The following is an 11,946-nucleotide window of genomic DNA, read 5'->3' on the forward strand; positions in this document are numbered from 1 at the left end:
TAACTTCAAAAACGAAAAATGTGAACTTCCAAAAAAAGTGAACTTCGAAAACATGGACAGCACAATCATGAAATGAAAAGTGAAATTCAGAAAAAATGAAGTGAACTTCCAAAACAGTGAAGTGAACTTCCCAAAAATGAAGGGAAATTTCAAAAAAAAAAGTGAACTTCCTAAAAATGGAATGAATTAACTTCCAGAAAGTTGGTGTGTCGGGTTGACGAAAGGTGGGGTGGAACGGAGAGAGTTGAGGCGGTGTGGGGTCTTCATGCATGGAATGTGTGGCATGGTGTATGGGGCTGGCGGGTGAGGTGTGTGGTGGGATTTAATTTGTGTCGATGGGTGGGGTCCAACTATACCGGAGTCTGCAAAACATGTACGTGGTCCACAGAAGGCAGGTTGGGCGGGGTTAGCAGGAGATATATGGTATGTGTGGTGGTCGGTGGGAGGTAGGGTGGGTTTAACGTAAGGTGGGATGGTTGGGGTCGACGGGGTGGCCGAGGTAGGGTGTGTGTGGGTTCTACGGTAGGTGGGTGGTCTAGGGTCGGTGGAAGGTCGAATGGTGTCACCGGGAGGTGGGCGGGTCGGTGTGCGAGGAAGGGTTTGTGGTGCGTTTAGCGAAATGTGGTGTTGGGGTTGGGTTAGCACAAGAGGTACGTGCGTCGGGGTGTGGTCGTGGCGGGAGGTGTGGTAGGGTACCTGTGGGGTCGGAATGCAGTAGTGGGGGTGTGTGGGTCGGTGGAAAGCAGGGTCGGTGAGGTTGGCAGGAGGCAGTCAGCGGTGGTTGTGGGGTATGGATGAGGATAGTTATTTATTACTGGCGGGGATGGGTTTAGTTATCAGTTGAGTGCGTGAGTCGGGTTTAGAATGTCTTTAATTAGCGAGGGGTTTGTATAATTAATATCTATTATACAACCTCTTAATTAAGGGGTTGTAGTATAGTCCCACCGTATATAGAGAGATAATTAATATCTATATATGACCTCTTGGTTTATTATTAGGGCTTAGGGTTAGGGTTAACTAGGGTTTATGGTCTAAGGTTAGGGTTTAGGGTTTAGGGAGGATCATTTTTTGCATATCGCACCGTCATACGCACACACGTGCGTGGATGTTATTCTTTTAGGAGGAAATAAATGTTTACTTTTATCATCGTGTTGCTAATTAAGGATTTGAACCAGTGTTTGATTTTCTAGTTTGATACCATGTGGAATTGTTATTGCATGGCATGATCTAGATGGTATGTAAGATTCAACCAACATATCAATATGTGATTGGAAGAAACGAGGAAATTTTATATATTAATGCAACATAAATTTACAAAATTAATAGGTCACACCGCTAGTCAAAATCTTGTACAAAACCTGGGTACGTATTCACGGGTTGGCGGAAGGTCGAATGGGTGTCAGCGGGAGGTGGGTTGGGTCGGTGGGACGAAGGGTTTGTGGTGGGTTTAGCGGAATGTGGTGTTGGGGTTGGGTTAGCACAAGAGGTATGTAGGTCGAGGTAGGGTCAGCGGGAGGCGTGGTAGGGTACGTGTGGGGTCGGAATGTGGTGGGGGTTGTGGGGGTCGAAGGAAAGCGGGCTGGGTGAGGTTGGCAGGAGGCAGGCTATGGTGGGTGTGGGATATATGTAGGCTGAGTGTAGTTTAGTATTGGCGAAGGTGGCTTTATCATTTTATGAGTGGGTGTGAGTTGGGTTTAGAATGTCATTAGCGAGGGGTTTGTAGAATTAATAGATGTTATACATCCTCTTAGGGGGTTGTAGTATATAGTCCCACTATATATAGAGACGGAATTAATATCTATTATATATAAACTCTTGGTTTATTATTAGGGTTCAGGGTTAGGGTGACCTAATCCCGATGATTTAGGATTAGTGAGTGGTAATGATTAGTTCAGGGTGTGTTGCACTTTTAGAGTGATTCACAAACAAGGTTCTTAATCAGGTGTGATTACTTGGTATCATAAACATGTGCTGCAATATATCATAACAATAGCATTAATAGCACACAACAATAAGATTTGGTGTAATCCTAACATGTAATGAATAGTGGTTGGTTTTAGCACTATATGTCATGGTTGATGATTACTTATTATATAATTCAAAAGAATAACTTTTGAAGAACATGTTCTTTAATAAAGAACAAGTATGATAATTAGATCTGTGGGGTTCTATGGTTCCAATTGGTTTCTGGAGTAAGGATTAGATGGATCCCAACAATGTTGGATTCATCAACACCTAGGGCTTGTAAGGTTAAGTTAAGCCTAGGCATCCTAAGCAATTATTCATACAAGGTTGCTATCAAGATTGGTTCATCTTGTTGGTGATAGCTAGCTAGGGTTTATAAGTCCTTATAAGCATGGTTGATGATGATTCTTTATTTACTTCAAAAGAATAACTTTTGAAGAACATACTTCTTAAGTAATAAGAAGTATATAAATTAGGGTTGAGGTTGTCTAGGTTTTATTATTGGATTCACTAAGTAAAGAATGGTTGGTTTCTAAATAAAATGGTTCATTGGTATCCAACACTAGTAGGGTTTAGTGGAGTATGGTATGTAAGGTTGATACGTCTCCAACGTATCCATAATTTCTGATGTTCCATGCTTGTTTTATGACAATACTTACATGTTTTGCTTGCACTTTATGATGATTTTATGCGTTTTTCGGAACTAACCTATTAACAAGATGCCACGGTGCCGGTTCTCGTTTTCTCGCTGTTTTTGGTTCCAGAAAGGCTGTTCGGGCAATATTCTCGGAATTGGACGAAATCAACGCCAAACATCCTATTTTTCCCGGAAGCATCCAGAACACCGAAGGAGAGTCGGAGGAGAGCCAGGGGCCACCACACAGGTGGGCCGCGCGGCCTACACCCTGGCCGCGCCGGCCTGTTGTGGGGCCACCCTGTCGCCCCTCCTGCGCCGCCTCTTCGCCTATTTAAGCCCTTTCGACCTAAAAACGCGACACCAATTGACAAAACTCCAGAAAGACTCCAGGGGCGCCGCCGCCATCGTGAAACTCCAATTCGGGGGACAAAAGTCTCTGTTCCGGCACCCTGCCGGGACGGGGAAGTGCCCCCGGAAGCCATCTCCATCGACGCCATCGCCTCCATCATGCTCCGTGAGTAGTTCCCCCATGGACTACGGGTTCTAGCTGTAGCTAGTTGGTATCATCTCCCCCATGTACTTCAATAGAATGATCTCATGAGCTGCCTTACATGATTGAGATTCATCTGATGTAATTGGTGTTGTGTTTGTCGGGATCCGATGGATTGTTACGTTATGATTGTCTATCTACAAAGTTTATGAAGTTATTGTTGCTGCAATCTTGTTGTGTTTAATGCTTGTCACTAGGGCCCGAGTGGCATGATCTTAGATTTAAGCTCTATACTTATTGCTTAGATTGTATCTACAAGTTGTATGCAAATGTCTATGTCCGGAACCAAAGGCCCCAAAGTGACAGAAATTGGGACAACTGGAGGGGAAGGCTTAGATATGAGGATCACATGTTTTCACGGAGTGTTAATGCTTTGCTCCGGTGCTCTATTAAAAGGAGTGCCTTGATACGTCCAATTTGCATCACTATTTTATATCATAATTTGCTGTTATTCATTGATATATTTCATATTTGGAGATGATACTTATGTTATTTCATCTATTTTTCATGTTTCATGATTATTGGAGGATCGCGCACCGGAGCCGGGATTACTGCTGGAAAAAGCACCGTCAGAATGCAATATTTCGGAAGATCAACAGTTGACGGAAATTATATAAAAAATCCTATTTTTCCAGATGACGAAGGGAGCCAGAAGGGGAGAAGAGGGGACCCGAGGTGGGCCCACCCCATAGGCCGGCGCGGCCCAAGGCCTGGCCACGCCGCCCTGTGAGGAGGGGGGCCCACAGCCCCTCTCGCCTCCTTTTCTTCGCGTACTCCTTCATCCCGAAAACCTAAGCTCCAAAGGTACGTCGCGAAGAGCCACAGCCGCCTCTGCGGGGCGGAGAACACCAGAGAGAAAAGAGCTCTCCGGCAGGCTGAGATCTGCCGGGGAAATTCCCTCCCGGAGGGGAAATCGACGCCATCGTCACCGTCATCGAGCTGGACATCATCTCCATCACCATCACCATCATCTTTATCATCATCACCGCCGTGTCCACCGCTGCACCTCGTCACCGCTGTAACAATTTGGGTTTGATCTTGATTGTTTGATAGGGGAAACTCTCCCGGTGTTGATTTCTACTTGTTATTGATGCTATTGAGTGAAACCGTTGAACCAAGGTTTATGTTCAGATTGTTATTCATTATCATATCACCTCTGATCATGTTCCATATGATGTCTCTGTTGACGTCAGAAACCCCCTGGCGGGCAGAGACGGGCAACACCGTAGAGCCGGGAACAACTAGGGCTGCGGCTGGCCCCAGTCCCTCAGAGCGACGGCCCGCAAAGCCTCCTGGTCGCACGTCCGATGCTTATCACAAGGGCGTGCCACCTGACCTATACCTGGTCAGGAAGGTGTGGATGATGCCTCGCTTAGTTTCCTGCAGGGCACACACGTAAACGTTAAATACGAGCCTCGATCGGCTCTCAGGTTACCCTGTGAATCGGCTCAAAGAGCCGATCCACCCATGGTTCGGACGGGGTGTCCGAATATATGGTGGTCCTGCTTGATCAAGATAAAGCTAATAAGATCTACGACGATTTAGGGTTTTCACCGCATAATCGGATCATCCTACTCACGATTGGGCCTCGCGCTCGCGCACGGTGACCGTAAGCCGATCCTAGACAGGGCCTAAAAACCAACACGAGGTTGATCCCCGGAACGTCCTCTCTAGGGCTAGCAAACGTCACCCTACACGCCGCTGGATCCTCCAACCCTTTGTAAGGCCTAACTATTGCAGATATTAAACTAATCCTTGATGAAACAAGGAGCAACCGTAACGGATCGAATCTACTAAATAATGATCAAGCGGGGTGCCGCCCCTACACCTAAGATAGGTGTAAGGGCGGCTAGACATGCAAGGGTTGCACTACGATAGCATATGATACGAAGAACAATGCTAACCCTAACATGTCTAAGATAACTACGTTGCTCGCCATCAAAAAGGCTTCAGCACAAGCAACGCATGAACAACGGGGATAGGCATTACGCTGCCTAGATCGCGAGATGCGATCTAGGCAGCATGGTGCTTACCGGTAGAAACCCTCGAGACGAAGGAGTTGGCGATGCGCCGAGATTTGTTTGGGGTGAACGTTGGTTGTTGTTTATTCCATAAACCCTAGATACATATTTATAGTCCAGGGGACTTTCTAATGTGGGCGTGCACCAAACCGTGCACGGGTAAAACTCTAACTTCTAAACCGATACATAACCTACTAAATTAAGATACACGGGCTAACTAGCCCAAACTCTGCGTATAAAGGCCGATTCACATATTTCTTCCAAATAGATTCTTCACGTCCATCTCGATCGCGGCCCACCTCTGACTCGGTCAAATTCTGGTGATAACACATGCCCCCCTGGTTTTGGAAATGACATTTCCAAAATCATTATGCTTCCTTTCGTCGGGTCATGTCGTGGCAGAGCAGAACTGTTTGCAGCATCCTTCATCATGACACTTTGTCTTTCCAACTTCTCTGTGAAATTTGATAGCTTTAGCATCACTTCCTCGGAAACTGCAATGGCATTGAATCTCCACTAGGCTCCTCATTATTTAACCATGCCAATTGACCAGTCCTCCTCATCCCCTTCCTCTGTTCTAGCGGTTGGCACCAAAAAACCCTTTCCTCCTGTAGCAATGTCTTCCTCTTCCTCCTCCGCTTCAGGCTTCTCTCTCCAATCGTCGCCGAAGAACAAGGAAGAAGACGATCCCCGCTCCGGGGCGAACCCCATCTCCTCTGACAAGGAGAAGAAAGAAGGAGGAGCGGAGAGGGCTAAGGCCTCCCCCTCCGCCAGGCTTCCGCCGAAGAAGCGCTCCCGCATGTGGGCGGACAGCGAGGACGACGATGACGACGAGGAAGAAGAAGATGAGGAAGAGGAAGACGATTCCTCCTCCTCCGCTGGATATCCTCCAACGAAGCGCTTCCGCAGCTGGGCGGATAGCGAGGATGATGATGATGACGAGGAGGAGGAAGCTCCAGCCGACGGCCGGGCAGCAGCGGCGAGGAGCTTCCCGGGAGCAGCGCCGACGACCTCGACGACGGCGATGATGAAGACAGCGACGACTAGTAGAGTAGGACCAGTAGTAGCAGTGCACTAGGCACCAGATCCCTCTTTTGAGAGCCATCGGCTCTTCTTGTAAAGCCGCTCCTTTGAATTAATGAGAATTGTTCTCTCAATCTCTCCTTCCATTAATCCAATTTCCTTCCGCTTGCCACACCAAGACCGATAGCAACGAATCGGATTATTGTGTTTTTTCTCGACCGTGGCACTTTGCAGTCCCGCAGCCGATGACTTTTCATCGGCCAATTTGAGAAACCAGTCTCCTTCCTTTTCTTGCAGTACCAGCACGGTCCAACCCTCGTACAAGACGACGGCTTTTTCTTCCCAGATCCTCCCTGAGGAGATCACGATGCAGGGTCAGCCAATGTAACTCCAATCGTCTCTCAAAAATAAAGCATCCCCCAAGTCAATGGCCCTCCGAGCCTTAGTCAAGGCGAGAAAGGTAGCGAAATAGCTAATCATGTCGCCATCGACCTCACGTCACAATGCAGAGCCAGCCGATTCCAACAAAATCGGTTCCCCAGAGGAGAGAACCTTCAGGGTGAGCTGCCCCCCGAGCTTCTTCAGTTCTTCCTGCACCTTGCCGGCTAGATCGGCTCCTTTCCTTTGGCGGATCTAATGCAATCCATCCTTGACCTGATCTGCACGTCCAGGCTGCTCTTGGCATTGTTCTTGAAGAGAGGATCCGAGCCCTTAAACTACTCCATTGAGGAGTTCTTCCATTAAAATCTCCCTTCGTGCTCCATTGACTCTCTGATCGTAACAGTTATTCCTCTTGAGTCGATGGCCATGCATCGGCTTTCATACCCTTAAGTCGATGTCTGCTGCATCGGCTGTGCTCAAAAATTTTCGAATTTTTACGGCCGATTTATGCATCGGCCCCCATACTTTAATACCCATCACCAAAGGATGAGACACTTCTACTGCATATCCTCGTGTTTTATCCACTGGGTGCCCCCCCGAGCCGATTCTGTCAAGAGATTTGATGGTATCGGCTCTGTTGGATAACATGTTGAACCCAGGTAGAATGGATGGTGAGGATAATTTTGGCCGATTGCTGGAATCGGCCTCCACATTGCTTGCTCGGTGTAGGTTTTGTAATGTCCCTTCATAGATCTTTTGGGGCCGATCACAAGGATCAGCCTCGCCACGTTTGCTTATTGACGTGCTCTTGCTACTCGTTCAGGCCGGTAGACAAAACCAGCCCAATCTCTGACTTTATCATGTTGGTGCGCTTGCTTGTCGTCCACCTTGAGTGCATCGTGTAATCGTGGAGCACTAAGCTTCGTCGGAAGAACGAGCACCATGTTTGTGCCAGCCGATGTATCATCATCGGCTTTCCTTTGCTTGGGGCGCCACTCTTTTCTTTGTGGCCGACCTTCTTCGTCCAGGGCTCGCTGGATCTTCGCAGCCAGATCAGGCCTTGCCTTCCTCAATGTATGCAAGTATAACCTCTCGGCTTCCTCCAGGCCGCGTAATCGCTGAACCCTGCGTTTCTGGGAACGGCTGAGTCCATCAGGGCACCACCTTGGCCGGTGGTACCTGTCTTCTTCTTCTTCTTTTCCCTCGTTTTTTGAATCCTCGAGATCTTCCCATCGAGGGGACTCAGCGCGTTTGCTTTGTGGCGGGAGAGGCCCTAAGCGCTCGAACACGGACACGTTGGCTACCTCCTTCTTCTTCTTGTTGCATTCTGGGCAATTGCCGATTGTTGGCAATCGGCTCATTCCTGAATCCCAGCAGTGTCTGAAGAAGGGACAATCCCAGTGCTTGTCCTCGTCGTTTGCCTCCCCCTTGGCACGGCGTTCGTGCTCCTCCTCATCGTGATCGTGCCGACGATGTCTTCTAGCTTCTCTCGCCAGACGATCTCTTTCATTATCAACGTTGGATCGTCGGCGCTGGTCATACTGGCTCACATACTTGTTGAGGAGGTGATCAGAGAGAGGTCGCTGATATCTTATGTTCTTCACTTCTCCCTCTGTGACGTAGCGCTTGCCGTCTTGGCGGAGCCGATCGCGCGGAGCGGCTTCCTCTGTATCTTTGCTATGAGAGCAGCTGCCCTCATCTCCATCCTTGCCAGCGTGGTGTCCAGATCCTACCATGTTGATCCTGAACGAAGACCACGGGCGGCAACCTTCGTGATAAGTATACTCCACCATGTTAACGGCGGGGAAAGGGTGTGTGTCGACCTTCATGGCGTGCTGGTTAAAAATCAACCGTCCATTTTCTATCGCCATTTGGATCTGCTGCCGCCACACCCTGCAGTCGTTGGTGGTGTGGGAGAACGTGTTATGCCATTTGCAGTATGGCTTTCCGTTCAGCTCCTGCGTCGTGGGGATCTTGTGGCCTTCGGGTACCTTTATATGCTTCTCCGTGAGTAAGAGATCAAAAATCTGCTCAGTTTTGGTCACGTCGAAGTCGAACCCTTTTGGAGGAATTTGTGGCTTCACCCACTTACAGGACACGGGGCTTGTCGTCCGAGTCCATTCAGCTACTGCTACCTTCTGATCTCCCGTAGCACCTTCATCTTCGTCTGCCTCAACCAGGGTCACCGCATGCTTGAATTTGTCCTGGTAAACATCTAGGTGGCGCTGCTCATATGCTGATAGCTTCTGCACCATGTGCGCCAACGAAGGGTAGTCTGCTTGGGAGGCCACGTCCTTGATCGATGATGAGAGACCCACCACCGCCAACTCGACTGCTTCTTTTTCACTTATGTGAACCGAAAAGCATCGGTTCCTAATGGTCCTGAAGCGCTGGATGTATTCTGCCACGGTTTCCCCGCGCTTCTGTCGTACTTGAGCAAGATCGGCAATACCAGCCTCGGAAGCTTCTGAGTGATGCCGAAGGTGGAGCTGCTCCTCCAAGCGCTTCCAGAGTCCGGACTGAGTTCGGTGGCAGCGATGTGTACCACCCGAAAGCCGATCCCGTGAGGGCTGTGCGAAGAACCTCACACGCAGCTCGTCTGACGCTGAGATAGTGCCCAGCTGTGCCAAATATCGGCTCACATGCTCGATGGAGCTGGAACCATCTGATCCACTAAACTTTGTGAAGTCCGGGAGCCGATATTTGGGTGGTAGCGGGATCAGTTCGTAGTCGTTGGGGTACGGCTTGGTGTAGCCGAACGTCTTCCTTTTCGGCATCATGTCGAGCCGATCTTTCAGGATTGCACAAATCTGATCCGCTGTGATGGCTGAAGGTGTCGAACCACGAAGATTCGCCGGGGTGGCATACTTAACCAGCCATGCTTGCTTTTCCGGTTCTAAGCCAACTGCAGGAGCTGGGCTCTGGAGGTTTGTCGGAGTGGCGTACTTAGCTAGCCACGATTGCTTCTCAAGATCGGCTCCTGACATTCCTCCTGCCGTTCCGGAGGCCCCTGATATTGCAGCCTGGTTCGAGAGTGCCCAGGTGTTGCGGTCCGGTACGTATGCGCACGCGTATCCGTGCGGGATCTCCTTGGGTGCCTCAGGTAGGAATTGGTAGTCACCAGGATCACCACCAATCTTGTAGACGACGTATGCCGATGAGTTCGGCAGTTCCGGTGCTGCCCATGCGAACGGGCTGGGGCTGGAGTGGCATCTCTCCTTTGAAAGTCCCCGAGCTGGTCCCGACGGAGAATACCGGTGGCTCATGATTTCCTGGACCACGCGCGGAGCGACACGCTCCAAAGTGTTCACCGGGCTCTCGAGTGGCGGTGCGGCGAATGAGCCACCATGTAGTTGATCTCCTGACGCAGCGACACTGGTGCGTTCTTCGACGGGGCGGACAGGTCCACTCCGTCGAGTGCGCCTTCGGGTGTGAAACCCTTCCACCCGACGCCATGGGAGCGGGTTCGGTGGAAAGAGCCGATGAGTTCGGCTTCGAGGGTTGCCTTGATCTCGTCATGTTTCTTCTTGAGTTCATCGAGGCAGATCCTCGTACTTGACCGGAGTGCTTCCGCCATCTCGGATGCGAGACGGCGATATGGTGGATGTCGAAGGTGGTCCCACCGGGCGTGCCGAGAATGTGTTGACGTCGAAACCCCCGGCGGGCAGAGGCGGGCAACACGCGTAGAGCCGGGAACAACTAGGGCTGCGGCTGGCCCCGGTCCCTCGGAGCGACGGCCCGCAAAGCCTCCCGGTCGCACGTCCGATGCTTATCACAAGGGCGTGCCACCTGACCTATACCTGGTCGGGAAGGTGTGGATGATGCCTCGCTTAGTTTCCTGCAGGGCACACACGTAAACGTTAAATACGAGCCTCGATCGGCTCTCGGGTTACCTCGTGAATCGGCTCAAAGAGCCGATCCACCCATGGTTCGGACGGGGTGTCCGAATATATGGTGGTCCTGCTTGATCAAGATAAAGCTAATAAGATCTACGACGATTTAGGGTTTTCACCGCATAATCGGATCATCCTACTCACGATTGGGCCTCGCGCTCGCGCACGGTGACCGTAAGCCGATCCTAGACGGGGCCTAAAAACCAACACGAGGTTGATCCCGGAACGTCCTCTCTAGGGCTAGCAAACGTCACCCTACACGCCGCTGGATCCTCCAACCCTTTGTAAGGCCTAACTATTGCGAGATATTAAACTAATCCTTGATGAAACAAGGAGCAACTACGATAATCGCTTATGAACAACGGGGAGATACGAGCATTACGATTCTGCCCTCAGAATCGCGAGAATGCGATCTAGTGCAGCATGAGATGCTTACGCGGTAGAAACCCTCGAGACAGAAGGAGTTGGCGATGCGCCGAGATTTGTTTGGGGTGAACGTTGGTTGTTGTTTATTCCATAAACCCTAGATACATATTTATAGTCCGGGGACTTTCTAATGTGGGCGTGCACCAAACCGTGCACGGGTAAAACTCTAACTTCTAAACCGATACATAACCTACTAAATTAAGATACACGGGCTAACTAGCCCAAACTCTGCGTATAAAGGCCGATTCACATATTTCTTCCAAATAGATTCTTCACGTCCATCTCGATCGCGGCCCACCTCTGACTCGGTCAAATTCTGGTGATAACAGTCTCGTGAGTAGTTCGTTTAGTTCTTGAGGACATGGGTGAAGTCTAAATGTTAGTAGTGAAGTATGGTTGAGTAATATTCAATGTTATGATATTTAAGTTGTGGTGTTATTCTTCTAGTGGTGTCGTGTGAACGTCGACTACACGACACTTCACCTTTATGGGCCTAGGGGAATGCATCTTGTACTCGTTTGCCAATTGCGGGGTTGCCGGAGTGACAGGGTTAGGGTTATGATTTAGGGTTGGGGTTAGGTTTAGGGTTAGGGTTTAGGATTTAGGGTTTTGCAGCTCCCGTGTCGGCAGAGCTGCGGTTGTATTACTCGAAGCCTCCCCAATTTAGGGTTTAGGGTGTAGGGGAGCAATTTTTGCACCATTACACTTTCCACAACACTTTCACACATAGCATAAGTCCACATGCAAGATTTTGTGGGATTCTCGGTGCTCCGGCCGTCATTCTCCCCCTCCTCCCCCAAAACAGCGGTATGTATGCTCCGGCGGGTCCAACCCCCTAGATTTATCCGCGCGAGGTTCCACCAATGTATTTTTTCATTGTTTTAGGTTTGTTTGGGACATATACACATGGAAATCCAAGCTTGGGACCCTTTGGCACATGGTAGCCTCCGGTTATATATATACCCGCATCCATTAACACTTGAGCCACCCTTCTCGGTGACTTGTTCTTGAAGACAATCTTCAAAAGTGGGCACATATACCGAGATTCCC

This window comes from Lolium rigidum, chromosome 3, assembly GCF_022539505.1.
Source record: "Lolium rigidum isolate FL_2022 chromosome 3, APGP_CSIRO_Lrig_0.1, whole genome shotgun sequence".
In the NCBI taxonomy this organism is placed as follows: Eukaryota; Viridiplantae; Streptophyta; class Magnoliopsida; order Poales; family Poaceae; genus Lolium; species Lolium rigidum.